Source organism: Falco rusticolus, chromosome 10, assembly GCF_015220075.1.
Source record: "Falco rusticolus isolate bFalRus1 chromosome 10, bFalRus1.pri, whole genome shotgun sequence".
NCBI lineage: Eukaryota > Metazoa > Chordata > Aves > Falconiformes > Falconidae > Falco > Falco rusticolus.
In genome coordinates, this window is record NC_051196.1 from 35,770,071 (window position 1) to 35,786,329 (window position 16,259).

The window sequence follows — 16,259 nt, forward strand, 5'->3', positions numbered from 1 at the left end:
GTTTTTTGTGATGTTTAAGTAATCTGGCTATGACTTACATGCAGTTTGGCCTCTTTCTGCATGGGTGACATACAGCTTAAAGTTAGCTGAACTTTGGTTGTATGACTGCAGCTTAGTTGTATAAAACTACAGTCTTGGCTAAGCAAAAATGCTGGAGGGCTGCTGTAGCTGTTTTCTTATTGCAATGATACTCTGGTCCACCATGTTGAAATCGCCACACTAAAGGGGAAATCAAAGTTGAATTAACAGTAGCAGCAGCAAGTTTAGGGACAGACTTGGGAGCCTTGGCTTTATATTTTTTTGTCATAGAAGTGATATCTGTTGTACACTGTGCTAACAAATAATGTCTTTTACAGCAGTAGTATTATAGGAGTTACGGGTGAGTATCTCAAGTGCAGTGGAGTGTCTTAATAGAAGTGTTCAGGTGTAGCTGGGAGAGAAAAAAGAAATCACATAAGTGCTGTTAATGCTTTTAAGGTTACTGGTGTAGAAACTCAGAAACTGTAAGTGACAGAGGCACCACCTGGCAACCCAGCTGTTTCCTGGGTTATGTTTTCTTTCCTGTTCATTTAGCCAATTGCTTTAACTAAAGGAAGAACCTAGTCTGCACAGCAAGAAGAAAATGCAATAATGAGTGTGTGTGTCATGATTCCTGTTTACTTTTAGCCAGACGGCTAGGACAACCTTGTTTCTTACCACCTATTTCTTCTTGATTATTTTAATAAATGATGGGATGGTTTTTTAATCCTACAATTCAGTAGTATGTCTGAGAACTGATCACCTTTCGGCTTCTAATAGCACTGAATTCCTCTATATATTGCATAATATTGGTGAATAGCTAAAGTGCTTAGAGTAAAACGCTTTTCTGTCTTGCTCAGACTCATTCTGTGGGCAGAAGTTACCTGTAAAGAGCACCAAGATGCAGTGTGAAAGGCAGCAGCTATCACCTGCCAGCAGGCTTTGTGTAGCTGTGCACTCAACGCCCAGGATTTCCCCTTTGTAGGAAAGGCAGTCTAGTTCCTGCTAGGAGAATCTTCTCGATTAACTTGCTGTCATTGGGCAACCTAATTTGCAGCTGTGTCAGCATTTTCTTGTAGAGCTGCTGTTATATGTTGAAGGAGGCAAGCAGAAAACTGGGATCCAGGTATTTCCAGTTTGTGGTTTTCCTGCAGGGAGAGTGAAAATGATTGTCGATGTTGGATGCATGTATAGACAGACACATTTAAAGCAGGACAAAAATATAGTCTGGGCTGATGGACCTCATTACTGCTTTTGCCTTAGAACGCTTTCAGTCTTTTACTCTGCTGTGCAGGTGGAGAAACCAGGACGTTGCATTTGTAGTTTGACCCTAGGGGAGCACAATGCTTTTGCCAGGAGTGGCAGGGAAGCGTTTTGTATTTATGCTGCACATTTGGGTTGGGGGAGTCAGGGGACAGGTCGCTGCATGGTGGCTGCTCAGAGGCTCAGGATTTCACTCACAGCAAGTGTCTGCTTTTGTATCTTTAGAACGGGGTGATTGCACAAAGAGCGCTTGCGAAGTCTGTACTAGAGAGTGACTGAGGTGGTCTTGCTTCCAGTGCTGCTGATTGTAAACTTCAGCAGATGTCCTGCCCTGGGGCTGGAGAGCAGGTTTGTATGTTTCAGCAGGTGGGGGGGTTGTTCCCTACCAGGAATGATGGAAATCCGTAACTCTGCCCAGTACTGCTTTCTATGAAATAGATCTTCAGTGTTGTTGGATCTTTACCTTTCCAGGTGTATAAAGGGCTTTTCTGTGTGCCTTTCCTGGCCTTTTTGCCAAGAGATGCTCTTTCTGGGACCGTTTTAAGACATGGACGTTTAACCGTGAGAACTTTTAGTGTGTTGTTACATGGGCAGGAAATACGAGGGGCTCCATTAGCCACTGGTGTGGCAAAGCACTCTCCAGTTGCTTTAACTGATGAGTCATAAGCAACTTTGCTTGTTAGTTAACGCGCATTAGTAACAGGCTCTTGGCAGGCACTTCATGGGACTTCCCTGGCGTGAGTGAGAGGAGCTCGCTGGGAGCCTTCAGCCTCACACACAGGTCCAGGTGCAGCAGGAGCAGAGCAGCGCGTCGTGCGGGAGCAGTTGGGTGCCCAGCACAGCAGGAGCCGTCTTGGGTTGTGGTGGGGGGCACTGTGCTCACTGTTTCTTGGTGCCTGAAACACTCGAGCGAAAGTGTGACTTCTCCAGAAAAAGTCATCGGAGGGATGTCTGCTCCCCAGGAGTGAGTGCTGTACCCTGGCTGGCTGTCCCTAATGGACCTCCTGTGGACCAAGGCTTTGGTGCTGGCTATGCTGCAACGGTTCTTGCATTCATAGGTCTTCTTTTACTGCTCATGGCTAAATGGCCTACTTTGTGTCAGCGAGGAAAATGGCTCCAGTGCTGAGAGAAGGAAGTTCTGTTTGTTTTCTCCACCTGCTGCGGTTGGAGTGTTTCACCTCCAGCACGCATGAAGCGCTGCGCATCGACTGGCAAAGCTGTGTCTGGGGAAGTTCCTGCTGTGCATGGCCACTGTCTGTAGTGGTGGGTCAGGTGCGCCTTCAACGCCAGCCACAGGGGTGGAAAAGGGGCATACGGTTCTGGGGAGAGAAAGTCTGGGCGCTGGTTCCTGCAGTTGCGCCAGAGCCTGGCTCTGCCCGTGCTCAGCACCAGTGGAGGTCAGCAGTCAAGTGCCTGCGTGTGGCTGTGCTTCACTTTCACAGCGTGGGCAAGGCTGAACTCAAACTGGCACCCCAAGGGCGCTCTGTTAGTGTGGTTGCTTCAGCGATGGATGGAGATTGCAGACATGGAGAACCTGTGTCCTCAGCTTAAGAAGGTGAACATGGAAGCGGTGGGAGGCAGGAGACCTTTTACAAAGGGCCTTGCTCTGGGGGGAGGCTGGGGCTGCAGCTCTCCTTTGGCACTGAAGAGTTGCTGTCCTCTGGCCTGGAGGTCGCAGCCTGGGCTGAGCCACTTGTGCTTCTCCATTCTTCCTCCTCTTCTCTACCTTGGACCTACCCTGCCTACATCCTCTGTTAAACCCCACCATGGAAACCCATCGGATGCTCCAGTGATGCTGCAGCTGCTGCATCCCCAGGCGCAATCCCTGTGGGACATCACCTCCCGGGGTCCGAGGCCACCTCCATCATCCTGTGCATCGCTGGTGCCAGGTGAGCGTTTAACAGCACGGGGCAGTTGAAAAGCGGAGCGGGCTGGAGGGCTGCACCGGGGCTGCGTGGCCGCGGGGTCTCTCCCTGGGCAGCCCGGCCCTACGTGGCTCCCCTGGGATGCTGGTGCCCTGGGAAGCACGTGGGCTTCTCCGCGCCTCTGCAGGTACCCCCGGCTGTGACAGCCTTTGGGTTACTATGGCAGTGTGGCTTCATCCCTGGAGATGCCATCACCAGTTGCAACTCTGATCCCTTTTGCAGACATATTTAAATCCCCGCTCTTCCATTGAAACCGATCAGCCTGTTGAAGCCTCCGAATGCAGCATATTTATGAAACGGGCCTGCCTGTAAGAATGAGTTTCTTCTCACTCAAGAGGTGTAATACTGCTAATCGATATAATAGCTTAAACCCTCTTATTATGGCTCTGCTGAGAGCATCCGGAGTTTGACATTTGTATGCCACGCTTAACACTCTCTTTCTCCCCTGCTAGTTATTTTTGTCATTATTTTGGCGCCTTTGACAAAATTGCACTTTGCTCATCTGGAAAGCTCTCCCCCCTCTAAATCCTGCTTGCATTCAGCTTATCCTCAGCGCTGTGGCAAATAAAAGAGCTCTCTTGACTTAATTTCCAAACATCAAGATCCATTAAATCAAAGTGATGCTCTCTAGATCTTGCGGCTCTTGGCAGCCTATCCCTCCGTCCCCTGGCTCCCTGTGGGACATCTCCTGGGCTGGTCAGCTGGCAGGATTTTAGGTCACGTTTTGGGGCATTATTGCAGGTTTCCCCTTGTCTTGCCTGCACTATGGGAACTAGGTGATGTTCCCTTTCATGTCATCTCAAAAGCTGTGGCTGGGACCATCCGGTGCCACCATCCCATGGGTGTGAAGGGGGGATGGTTGGCTGGGGCCAGCTGGGTCTGGGGCAGCTCGTGCTGCCCTTCTGGCCTGCTCACATCACCTCCTGCTGTTCTTGGGGTCTCTCCGGCCCTTGGCTATTTGCTCGGCTGTTTGCCTGCACCCCTGCCCCTGTTCTTGTTGCCTGCTCAGCTGACGTGTGGAAGCTCCGTCCTCCCCCAGCCCGTGCACGTGGTGGGGGGAGGTTTTGCAGAGGGAGCTGGAGGGCGGTCACAGGGAGGAGGGGCACGATGTGCAGGGCCAAATGCCTCGGACAGATCTGCCACGAGGAGTTCTCTAAAATCAGCTAACTTCCCAGTTTCTGTCCCCAGCTGGGGGCAGCTGGTCCCAGGGGAGGGAGAAGGTGGCTTTGGGGTTAGGTGGAATTGAGACTTGTAGAGCTTTTTGGGGTCCTGGGTAGGCAGCACCCCAGCTTGAGGATCTCACATGTCCCAGGCACTGGTGGGGTTTGGTCTGGGCTATCAAGCACAGAGCCACAACCAAAAATCTTGTCCTGCTGCCCTGGATTGTCCCGCCGCTCTGCTGTGCCTGCACATGCGCATGCACACACGTGTGTGCACACGCACCCCCCTTCTCCACATCGGTTCAGCCTCATGCAGAGACGATGCAAACGCAGCTTGCAGGCTGTGCAGGGGGCGAGGGCTCTGTGCAATATCCTGCTTGGACACTTGGAGGCAAAACTGCATTTCTGGACGGGCGCTGACAGGGCGCTGGGCTGTGCGGCCCCGGGGCCGGGCTGCTGGCACAGCCGGGGGGCAGGGCGGGGGGCTCCTGCCGACCCTTCCTGGCTCTTCACTTGAGATTTGGGGCAGGAGGCGGCAGGGTGCCCTCAGCAGCATCACCTGCACCCTGCCAGCGGCACCCCAGCACCAAAAGCAGCAGTGGCCCGTCAGCCAGGTGTCCCTCTCCTCTGGAAAGCATCTCCCAACGAGGTTTCCCACCATAAAATAATTTCTGTGTCTCTCTCCTGATCTGTGTTAAACTTCTAGAGATCGTCATTTTAATGCTGCGACAGGGTCACTAGCTGCCAACTGTTAATGAAAACTGGTTTTTCCCCCCACCTTAATTTTCAGCTCCTTGTTTCCCCAAGGGTGAAGCACAGCCTCTGGAAGGCACCAGTCCCCTTTTCCAGTCCCTCGGCTGCTTTCCTGGGCGCACAGCAGCCTGCCGGAGCCCGCAGCTCAGCCTTGGAGGAAGGTCTTCCTCGCCCAGTCCCTCCGGCTGAGGCCAGTGGTGCCACCGGGATTCGGCCCTGGGGATGCTGTGGGTGCCCAGAGGAGCAGCCGGAGGCAGCCGAGCTGCTCCCCGAGGTATTCGGGGGAGACGCGGTGCGGGAAGGCCCGTCCGGGCGGGACCGCCAGCAGAGGGCAATGCCGCCGTGGATTTCAGTAGGTGTTAAACCGCAGCTGGTCCAGCAAGGCGGGGAGGATCTGGATGCCGGGACCGCAGCCCCCCTGGCCCGTTCAAGGTCCCTGAGCAGGCAGGTGGGCACCTTCTTGCTGGGACAGGCGGCTCAGGACTGCCCAGCACCTGCCCGTCCCACCTGCCCCCTGCCCACGCAGGGCCATCGTGGGCCATGGCCACTGGATCAGGGTGGGCCAACCCCTGGGTGATGCTGAACGTTCCGAATGCTTTCGAAGCTTGGGCCTTGCTGCTGGCCCGTTCCCCTGAGGGCAAGGCAGAGCAGTCGGGAGGCAACAGAAGCGCTCACGGCGCTCTTCAAACCCTCCGCAGAACAGGGAGAAACATGGGCTTTGGCTTTGCGTGGCTGCAAGCATCCGAACAGGGGGTGTGCACCAGACAATGGCATCCTTCCAGCAGGCAGTGACAAATGCTGCTGCTACCCTCGATGCCGATGCCAACTGGGGAGGCGAGGAGTGCTTGTGCTCACGCAGGTGGGATGCGTGTGGGGCTGGTGGGAGCTGAGTTGCTTGTGAGCGTGGTAGGGGAAGGGGAAAATCTGATTACAAGGCAAAATGCAGTGGGGTTACACCAAACACACGTGGCATGGAGCACTTTTGCACAAAAAACCCTAAAAAGCAGCAGCTGGATGTAATAGGGTGGAAGTAGGAACTTGAAGACTAGAATATTGTTACCATAACCAGGGAAGCCCCAGGATGCCTGGATGGTTACACGACATTCTTGTGGCTCATCTGATGGGCAGTAACGTGGCGGCTTGGCTGTGCAGGGATGTATCAGATCCTGCGAAAAAGTTAAATGCTCTTTTTCAAGTAACTGCACCTGCAGCTCGCCGAGTGTCCCTTGCTCAGCCTGGATCGCAGCGTCCTCTGCGGCTCCAGCGATCCCGCTCTCTCCCACCAAGGTATGCTGGAAAAGCAACTTGCGTTTTCCTGCTCTGGTCACCTCTGGAGGTGACAGAGTCACATCCAGTGACAGCAGAATTGGGTTCAGGGAGCGTGGATGTTTTCTTCTTCTGGACCGGTAAGGTTTTGGCAGCACAACCACCTCCATCCCTGTGCAGGGCCGGCTGCAGCTCCCGGGCACCGACACGGGCACCCAGCCACAGGAGCAGCACCTTCCCAGGGGCCACTGATGCTTTGGCATCCTTGCTTTGCCTTGCGCTGTTGCTTCATGAAGCAGCAGCACGCAGTGGTCTCTTTAGTCTCTATTAACAGAACAAGAGCCGGAGAAAATTTGCAGCCAGCTGAAGGAGGAGGCGATCCGAGCCTGCAGCTAGAGAGCGATGCTGCTCTGGACACCGCAGAGGCGTTCATCATCCTGCAGCCGTTCCCTGCAGAAGCAGGGATCAGCTCAGCGGATCAGCTCTCTACACTCACATCTTTTATTTCACCCTGCCAGGAAAGCTGCTGTTCCTAAGGCTGCCGTAAGCACAGCTTTGTCCCCAAACCAGGAGACCCCAGCTGGGCTCCTGCTTTGCATTTTCCAAGATTGCACTTCTTTGGCTTCCAGGGAAGAACTTTGCCTTGTTCTTCAAAAAAAAAAAAAAAGTCAGATCAAGGAGACCAGTTTAATCCTAAATAAAATACACCCTGTCTTCATTATAAAGTGGACACCTCCTCTGGCATCAATTATGGAGAAAGTGTTACTGGCTCTGGCGTTTGGGGCTGGAATCAGAAGACTGCTCACCGGTATGAAAACAGCTGGGGTGAACTGTCCTCAGTCTTTTCCCTTGGCTGTCAGGGAACAAAGCCCTGGGCAGGTCCCCACTGCCGCGCTCAGCCCCCTGCGGGGCTGAATGAACACGTGAGATCAGCTGCTGGTGAGACATGTCACCATTTATTAACGGCTCCTGTTTCGAAGGGGGTTGTTGGCAGGAACTTGGCTGATGGCTGCGTGGCTGCTGCCCTGAAGTCTCTGCAGTCTCACCTGGGGCCTCTCCTGGCCAGGGCCGGCAGCTTTTGGGGCATTTGGCCAAGGGTGTCCACGTTCCTCCTGCCCTTCCCCCATCAGCTTTATCACCTCCAAGGTGCAAGAGCCATTTGTGAGGCTGAGCCGTGCAATCCCTCCTTTGCAGAGCCATCCTCCAGCCTGAGCAGCTGCTCTTTGCCTCCCCAGCCTGTCAGGGTACCACGCCAGGGCCATGCTCTGGGGTTTGGTGCAACCTTTCCCAGCTCCTGCGGTCACCTGTGCCAGGGAGGGTCAGGTCTCAGCTCTACCTGACCAGCAATGACATGGAGATAAAATTTTAAACGTGGTTATTTATTGCAGGGAAGTCACAGTCCAAAGCTTTTCTCTCCCACGCTGGCAATGGCAGTACAATTTATGCCCCCCAGAAGGCAGGAGGGCTATGAAGAGGCTGTGGTGCAAGCAGTCCCATGGTGCAAACTCTGGTCTGTGGAATAAATCCTGTGCAGGTACTTTATGAGCTGGGTGGATCCAGCTGCGATTTGGGGATGCAGGGAGCTTCTCCTGTCCCTCCTTGCCCTTCTGAGTAGGGAGCTTAACAAAGCCTGCTGTGCTGTGCCCCGGCGTGCCTTACTTTACATAACTGCCTGGCCTTCACCTCGGATGGGCTCGGGGCTGGGCTGTGGCTCTCGTGTTTCTAGTAAGAAAACCATCAGCTGATGTTTGATGGCAAAGGAGAGGAGCGGGCTTGTTGGCACAAGTGGATAAACTGGGAATAGGTGGGGAAACTGAGGTGCAGAGTGGCAGTGCTGCCCCGGGGGACAGGTTCTTGGGAAGCATGGCCACTGCTTTTGGCCAGGGCTGTCTTGTGCCGTGTCAGCATCCTGACCAGCAGCGTGTCCCTCTCGTGTCCATGGCATTGCCATTGCTCAGTTGACACCCCAGACCTTTCTCTCCTTCACCTCTGCTGGAAGATGAGAAAGTGGAAATTTGCCACATGGTTTCTCTATGGCATGTTGGTGTAAGTGGAGCTATTACAGATGGAAATGAACAATTTTAAGCTGCAAATGTGAAACCCAGTGGCAACAGGATGCTCTTTGCCTCTGTGACACTTCCACTTTGGCAGAGGCTCATGCAGCCACGTGCCAGGTGGTGGGTCTGGCACGTTGGGACTGAGCTCTTGGAGGTGTTGGGGTGCTGGGCCTGGAGGCGTCACTGGATTAGGAAGATGTTTCTTTGCCTGGGGAGAGGTAAATCACTGTGTGCTGGCTCATGTGGAGCACTGGAGATAGTACATGCTGTGCTGAGCATCCCCAGAAGTGGGGGCCCAGCTCCTGGGAGGGGAGCATCTCTGCTGCATGTCCCTGAGGATCTGTTGCAGTGATGAAGCTGTTCCCTCTGGGTATCTTCAAGGTGTCCCAGCCTTTGGGATCCTGTGTGCAGCCAGGGACAAGGAGGGATCGTTGGGCTGATGGTTGTGGCTGTGCTGGGGCAGTCTGCAGCCCCACGAGACATGTAACCATTTTTTCCAGCTGTTGCCCCAAACAGCTCTTCTGCTGGGTCTGAGAGTCCCGTGAGTGGCAGCAGCGTGTGTCCATCCTGGTCCTTGCCTGCATCTGCTCCTCACTGACTGCAGAGGTGCAGAACAGAAACACTTGTAAGACTTCCACAGGGGCCTGCTGGCATTTTTGGGCACAGGGAGGAAACAAAAAGCTCCCCACCCAGTCAGACATGCATGGAGGTAGAGTTTTGTGCTCATATCCCTGCGTGCAAGGACAGTAGGAGCATCCAGGATGTGTTTTTCCAGCCTCTGCATTAGCAGCCTGCTGCCCGCAGGCACAAGCTGGGGAGCAAGTGCTAAAGCTCCGCGATAGGACACATGTTCCCAGCAGAAAATGCCAACACGTGTCCCGCAGACCAAGGAGGTGCTTGTGAGAGGATGTGTGGTGAGGGAAGGGGGGGCAGAGCCATCTGTCACTGCTTTCTAATTAACGCTGGGTTTGATATGATAATTGAAGCTGACTTTTGCATTAATTTTTTGATAATTATTTACAAAAATGTTTTGGATAACTGTCATTGTGTTGTGCAAAAGTGATATCCCGTGGCCAGCTGGTGAGCAGTGAGTCTGAGTGTGATGATGGGCTCATCAGAGTGCTTGGCCGTGGCGCTGAAGCTGCCAGGGAGCAGGTGGTCCCAGGGCTACCGCATCAGCAGGGGCTTTTGGGGAAGCTCCACATCCCGCCGCCCTGCAGTGCTGGGATGGGGGTTGGGGTTGGGGTTGGCAGCAGCTCTCCGTCACCCCAGGCATCCTGGTGCCATGTGCTGGCATGTGCGGGGCTCGGGGAAGGAGGACCCATGGGTGCCCCCCATGGGGCACCCAAACCTCTGGCAAGGGGGTGGGAGGGGTCCGGGGGTGCATCCTGGGGCTGCCTCAGGCAGTGCAGGGGCTGCAGGCGAGGTGGGGGGGTAATGCTGCTGGGGTCTAATGAGTGACCCAATTTTGCACATTCATTAACGAGCACAAGGGGCTGCTCCCACCGGAATTTCACAGCTCTGACCATGTCAGTGGGAGCTCCAGAGACTCACCCCCTCGGAAAGTCAAACCTGTGGCAGTGGTTGGGGTGGCTGCAGCCTGCGGCGCTCTCGGGTCTGGCTGTTGCTTTTCCCTTCCTTAGTATGAGGCAGGCGTGTGGATTAGCTTACACTGCTGAGCATATTAGAGGTTGCTGGTTTTCTGCACCGGTCGGCTCTGTGGCTGTACAATGTATAATTCACAATCAATTTACCTAAAGTTAAAATACAAAGGAGGGAGAGAAAAAGAAAAAAGAGGCTTTTCAGTTTAACAGCTGGTGATGCCTCATTAGCCACTACTGTGGACTATCAACGCACTTCACATCCGATATCTGACATTATTTCTTAGCCTCACTCAGTTCAGTTTCACCTCAATCCTGAGCAAATATTGACAAATCTCATATAATCCTGCCAGTACAGTACTAGAGAACTTTATTCTGTTTGCAGCACGCTTGGTACCGTCTATATACCCTGGACAGGAGCCAAGGACACAGGCACAAAGTTAAATCAGAAGAGCAAAAGGATGGGAGAGCAAAGAGGCTGTGTGCGCCTGTGGCTTGCTGGGAGTGTTTTTTGGGGACTGGGGCTGCTCCTTCTCACGTGTTTGCCCAGCCCTGGGGCTGGCGGGGCTGGGTGGTTGCGGGCACATCCCCTCCTGGGCATCCCCCTGTGCCCAGGGGCTCTGGTCCCTTGGTACTAGAATCGTAGAATCATTTTGGTTGGAAAAGACCTTTAAGGTCATCGAGTCCAACTGCAAAATCCTTCGTGGCATGTCCAAGAGGAAAACTTCTCTGTAACATTCCAGGGACACAGGTGTGGTGTGTCTGCAGGGGACCAGGTGGAGACCTGCCACGTGGGGATGAGCCCCAGGCCAGAAGGGACAGCCCGTGTCCCACGTCTGGAGCCTGCCTGGGGCTGAGCCATGCTGCGGTGAAGCGTGAGCAGAGGAAGCGTCGCTCAGGTAGGCAAGTGGGAGAGTTTTGCTTTGATATTCCTGCTGGGACAGTTTCTAGTGTTCACTATCGGAGAGAGTGACAAATCTTCCCACACCCGCTGCTTTCATCACTCACCTGCAGTTTATTCTTCCCCACCAAACCATCTCTCAGTGAGGCTGGGGGGTGCTAAATCAGCTCCTTCTCAGCACCACGGCTCATGTTATTGCTTGGAAGGTTTGGGGTGCTTTTGTTTTAACAATACATCAAAAACCAATTCTGGAACAGGGAGAGTAATGGGTGCGTTGGGATGAAGACCCAGTGAGCACTGCAGTTTTTCCTGGACACATGCTGTCAGGGTCCCCGTCGCTCCTGCGGTGGCTGGCGAGGAGCTGGGGATGGTCCTTGCTGGGGCTTGGTGAGCAGAGCAATGTTGTGGGTGTCAACTAGCTCAAGTCTGTTGCCTTGAACTCCAGCTGAGGCAGGAGGAAGGTCCCTTTCTTCTGCTTATCCTTGTGGAAGTGGCTCAGTGTTCATGCTGAGCTGGTGTCTGGTTCAGCAAAGCCTATAGCAAAGCAGCGTTCAGAATGTGCTGGGGCAGCACAGGGGATGCTGTGAATGCCTGAGTCCATTTTGGGGATTGCTCTGCACCCCAACAGGCTGCACCCAATGGGCAGAGCTGGAGCAGCGCTCGGATCTTGGAGGCAAAATCCCAGCACGGGAAAGGGAAAGCCCTGCCCCAGCTCTGCTCATAGGAGATCTGTTGTCCGCTGGGTGCTGTGGCATAGTGGGGGTCCTTGGGGTGCTGCAGCAAAGCTGGGCTCCCCTGGTTCCCATGTCAAAGCTGCTCCCCAGGGTACCACAGCAAAGCTGTGGGCCAGCGTGTCCCACCACAGCTGAAGGCTGTTCTGCAGGTGGAGCTGCCTTTGCAGCCGTGTGGCTCTGCAGGGGCTGCAATGGGGCAGGACCTGCCCCTGTCCCCACTTTGGGGTCTTGGCTGTGGTTTTGTCCCCTGGGCTGTTAATTCTCTGATCAGCTCGTCATACCCTGCCCAGTGCAGGAGCCTCCTCAGTCCCTGGGCTGGATGGGGCTGGGCTTTAGTGCTGGGCTAGCACATGGAGGGAGGGTGCTGCTGATGCCATCACAGGAGTGAAGCAGTGCCAGAGCAGGATGAGCCATGGGGAGGGGCAGCAAGATTTGGGGGACAGCAGTGCCCCAGGCTGAAACGCACCAGACCACAGCCAGTGCTTTTCATTTGTCAGCATTGCGAATGCTAAAATGGCCCATCTCCACCAAGAAATGTGCTTTTTATGCAGCCAGGCAACTGCATTTCTCGCCTACATCATCCACAGTGCCTTCACCCTACCCAAATCCTGCTGCAGCGTGGACCCAGGGGACCAGTGCTGGGGCACTGAGGTGGATGTGCAGAGCTGGGAGTGATGGATGGATGGGTGCCTGGCAGGAGGATGGCAGTGGAAGAGAAAGCTGATTTCAATCGACTGGTTAATGATTTCATAAAGTCAGTGACTTGCTGGCAGCACCTGGCAGTTCATTTTTAACAGCAGAACTCCAGTGCTCAGCCCCAGAGCCAGCTGCCTCGGAAATCCAAAACTCCCAGTAAGCAGCTCTGGGGCTGGAAATAAGCTCGGTTTGGATCCAGCTGTGCTCTTCCCTGCACCCTGCCCGCGCTCTGCCTGCTGCACCCTTGCCATCCCCCAGCCCTGATGGGGGAATCATGCTCTTCCATGCCCTATTAATCATAACCTGGGACCCAGGTTAACCAAGGAACTGGGGACAAATGGAGTCTGTGGTTTGACTTGGACATGGCATTAATTTTCTTTCTGGATTCATGCGCTTTTCCACCCTGCTTACCCGCAGCATGGGCTGGATCAGGCCCCTCAGCAGGAGACAGCGGCAGGTGCTGTCGTCGTTTCCCCCCGCCCCCAGGTTATTCCCTCCCCAGCCTTGTGCCCGGTCCTCCAATTAAGATGGATGATGTCTCTCATTGCTTATCTACAGCACACGTCTTGAAACACTTGTAATATAATTTAATCTTTTTCAAGTCCCACGGCGTTGTGTGGTGAAATGCTGGGTATTACCACTAATCTTACTGATCTCTGCTCATTCAATTGTCTGACTCCACGCCTCACCCCCACCCTCTCCCAGCCCCGCTCTCCAGCCCCAGATCCACAATCCGTGGTGGCTTGCAGCATGTGCAGAAAGGCTGACCCTGCAGCTGGGGTTTCATCTCCAGCTCTCATTCAAAACCTTCACCTTAAATACCTTTAAAGGCTCCCTCCAACCTGCCTGTGAACCTCTCCCCACCTTTCTGGGCATCCCTCCTTGTGACACCCCCTGCTCCTGCACCCCACAAAGCATCACAGCTTCTCCTGCAGGTGAGTCTCACTCCTGGTGAGGTCCAAAAAACCAGGATAAAATAGTAATAAGGGCATCCTGCTTTGCACTAACTTTATAACTTATTTATGGGCACATGTGCAAAAAGCATTTCTGTATTTAATGAACTCGCTGCCAGCAGCCCGGCGGCAATGGGCTGTGTTGTTTGAGCAGCTTGGGCTCACGGTGCTGGAAACGTGGGGTTACAGCCGTGGCGAGAAGCTGGCCACAGAAGAAAAGTCTCTTCAGCGCGGCAGTGTGTGGTAATACATACTAATTAAGACAAATGTAATTACCCATGCTGCAACTCATGCTTAACAAATTAGAACCAAAACATGGCAAACATGACGAGAGAGGAAAAACATGCTCAGGGCTTTGAAAAGCGCAGAGCCCGGGCATCATCTCAAGTCAGTAACTCTCATCCAGAGTTCACCCAGGGTGCAGGGGATGGCTTTCCAGCTTCCTCTGCTGTCAGAAAGGCACTGCTGCAAGTTAAAGGGGCAAAAAAAGAAATTACAAAATATTGAAGGGGCAACAACAACAACAAAAAAAGAAATGTGTTTATTTGGGTGTCAAGAACCTGGGGTGAAAAAACGGACCAGGTGACCCTGGTCCCTTGCAAGAAGTGAAAGACAGGGATGAGAAACACATGTTCTTATTAGCTGTGACACCCCTGTGTCTCCTCGGAGGCCATCCCTGGGGACAGCCAGCTCCCTGCGCTGGGGACAACAGCAGCGAGTGCTCCCAGGGTGGCCGTGCTGGTTTGCTTCATGCCTCCTGCTCATTTTCTTGTCGGTGGGTGGGTGCCTGCCACAGCATCGCTGCTTTCCTGGGCAAGTCATCCAAGGAGTTTAATGCAGGCTGCATTAAAAATCTCATTGTCTTTATGCATGGCCATAAACTAATCAAGGAATGCTGAGCTCTTAGTAAAAATCCTGAGCTGGATCGTTTCAGAGTTCAGACTTTAATTTTAATCAGGCTTTAATGTTTATCAGATCATCTGATTTTTAGCAGATAAATCAGGCCTTAATTTTTATCAAATAGGAGCTGCTGGTGAAAGCTTAATGCTCTGATCGCAGGTGGGTGCTAGGGAGGATTGTGAGACTGAGCTGCTGAGCTTTCCTGTGGGACATGGCCGTGGGGATGTGTGGGTGCTCCTGCGCCAGCATAGCTGAGCCTGGTGCCCTGCCTGGGCACCCCTGCGCTGAGCCTGGTCCCTGCTGGCTGGCTCACTTGATTCCCTGGCTTGGGCAAGGTGCTGTTGGTCTGCAGCCTGGTCTGCTGCAAGCGGCCTGAAGCAGAAGCCTGCTGGGAGGAGAAAGGGTTCTGGAAACAATTGTCAATGAAATTGCTGTGCATTGTATACATGCTGGGAAGAGACGCTGAGTATTTCTCGCCCGCCTGGAAATGCCACAGGGGGCTTTGGAGCACGGAGCTGAGAATGAGCAAACTGGCCAGAGAGATGGATGTTGCCCCAGAAGTGGATGTTGCCCATCGAGGCTCCCGCCCTCACGCGCTGTGAGCAGATGCTGGTGGCTGTGCTGGTCCTCTGCGAGGGCTCGGCGGGGCTGGTGGGGCTGCCTGGAGCCCCCCGTGCCCGGCTGTGCTGGGTAGGAGAGGGGCTGTGTTCGCCGTCTTGTGGTTTCCACTCACAGAGGGGTGTTCACAAGGGGGTGTTGGGAAGCAGGTGAATGAGCAAGACACGAAGAATTAAACCAAAAAAAATCTGCACAGCAGGTAGAGCTGCTGTCAAATGGTGTTCCCAAGGGAGATAATATCCCTTCCTCCTTAATTTCTTAGTAAATCCATTATGATTAATGCTATTACAGAGGAAACACCATTATTACAAATACATCGATGATGTCAGAGCTGCAGAATTAATAACACTGGGTATTACTTAACTAATTAGCTGCTGTTTTCAATAGGACTTTTCCAGATGCATTAAACCAAGCCTTACATTGCATTGTTCTCTGGGCTGTCTTCACTGCAAGGTGTTGAAATGAGAAGCATCTCCTTTTTGGCCAAAAGCCATCTCCTTGTGGCACCGTCATTCAGCTGGGCTGCCCGCTGGCTGGTGGCCCCTGTGGAAGCCCCAGGAAGCTGGTGGTGGAGAGTTTTGTGGTGTTGAAGACCATCAAGCAATCAAAGGAAGAAGTGGAATCAGGACCTGACATCTCCAGGTGGTCCTCAGCCCTCCAGGGGACCCAAGAGGCCACCGCAGCCCATGGGGACATGGTCCAGCTTGGGGATGTGTTCATCCCTCCTTGCAGCCTCATGGCTTCAGGGTTCCTCTAAAGGATTTTCCACCCCCCCTTTTTTTTTTTTTTTTTTTTTTTTTTTACTGCTTTTCCCACCTGCTGCAGAAATGCAGTTAGCAGGAGACCTCCTTAGCTGGGGGTTTGCTTTGCCCATTGCTGGTTGGCATTTCCATACTGGGAAAGCCTGGTAACTGGCTGGGCATCGAGCTTCCCAAGGGAGTGGCACCTGCTTAATGGACAAATAGGGTTTGAACAGGAGCTGGAAGGAGAAAGGTGGGTCAAAAGTGCTCAAAACACCGATGCTGTGCAGGTCAACAGGATCTTGGAGGCCCTTTTCTCACCTTGGGAAAACCATCTCCTGTTGTCAGGTAGACCTGGGAGCTGTGGGCAGCCTTAGCAGTTATTCAGGACATCCCATTTCAAACTGGAGCAAAGGCCAGGTGGGGCTGAGGCCGTTGGCTGCTGTAGCAGGATGGGACTCACCTGGTCCGTTCCACGGTCACGTCAACAGTCGTGTCTCACTCAGCATCATTGGGCAGCTTCTTGGCAATTGCTGTGTTATGGTAGTTTGACAGAAGTCTGCTGGGGGCTGAAGGGCACATAAACCCCATGATGGTGGTCAGGGATGTTGGACAGACAGCTCAGGGGCTGTGTTTGGGCTGGAGAGGGTCACTGCTGCCTGGTCACTGCTGCC